The following is a 1,474-nucleotide window of genomic DNA, read 5'->3' on the forward strand; positions in this document are numbered from 1 at the left end:
TTGAACATTAAAACATCTAAACCTATTGTAGTAGAGCCACAAAATACAATTATGAACCTGAAAAGGGGCATAATATGTTCCGAAAATATTTGCACTGGTAAAATACAGAAGACAGGAAATTAACCTCCTAATGAACAAAAACCTTCTACTTCTTTACTTACACCTCCACCAGGATATTGAATTGCAGATGAAAGTCAGATGGAACAGCAAAAACTAGTATTAGCACTGACCTGTAAACATACTACCAGCAGCCACACATTTCAGACATTGTAGATTAGCAAGAACTTGGAGATTCTTCTGTGTTCAGAGGCTCATCCTTGTGGCTAGCATGAAAAGTGTAGCTATAGAGGCTGTGTTGTACATTTCCAACAGCACACACAGTGTCCAGACCCCTCAGCCTGCCCTCTGTCACTTTGAGCTCATGGGATTGTGTGTATGTGGCTGTGTGATTATGGCAGGAGCTTTGATCAGATAGTAAAGAGCTGACAGGAATAAAGGAGCAGTGCCCTCCACTGAGGAGCAGACCTCCAATCAGATCACAGCAGGAATAACTACATACTGGAGTTTGTCTGCTGGCTGTTAAGAGATGCAACACACACACACACACAGACCACCTGAGCTATAACAGTTTACATGATCTCACTACTATAATGTTCTGCCTGTACACGTTCATGTGTAATGCAGTAGAGAATGCATCACAGTGTGTATTTCTCTCAATATAAAGTACATGTTCTGTGATACACAGACTAACATGATCCACTTCATCAACCAGATACTGATTCATGGTGCTAGCAGATATTTCTCCTGCTCTTTGTTTTCTTCTGTCTTTCAGACCGTGTGCTGTGTGGTTTGGAATTTTTACTAATGATTTATCAGATGACCTGCGATGCATTGCTGTGATACTGTAAACAAATTAATCAATGACAACAGTTAATAAGCCACACAAGACAAGACTATTGGATTTACATAAATGATTCTGGTGAACTCTCAATCAGGAGCTAAATGGCACACATTCCACGGCTAATTCCATATTATGACCAAATAATGAGCAATTGGATGCAAATGTGACATTCAAAATTAACTAACGTCTAAACAACTCTTATCAGTACCAAGACAATTGTCTAGTTCCATCCAAATTTTAACTGTATTGCAAGCAATTAAGCAAAAGAAAATGTGGATGAAGGCCTGTTTCCATCCGTTATGAGATTATTAGAAGTTGGTTCTTCAGGGTAAACAGTAGGTGGTGCCAATTCTCCAGTCGGAAAACCAGAGGAAGAGGGTGCTACAAAATTACACAATTCCGTAAAAACAGCGCCAGTAGGTGGTGTCCATTCTCCAGTTGGAAAAACCAGAGGAAGAGCTATAAAATGACACAATTCCATAAAAACAGCGCCAGTGGGAGCTCAAAGGGTAAGCCTATTCTTAAATGTGGAGAGGGTGTCTGCCTCCCGGAACCACAACTGGAAGCTGGTTC

Source organism: Morone saxatilis, unplaced genomic scaffold (genome assembly GCF_004916995.1).
Source record: "Morone saxatilis isolate NCDOM2014 unplaced genomic scaffold, NCSU_SB_2.0 Contig21, whole genome shotgun sequence".
In the NCBI taxonomy this organism is placed as follows: Eukaryota; Metazoa; Chordata; class Actinopteri; family Moronidae; genus Morone; species Morone saxatilis.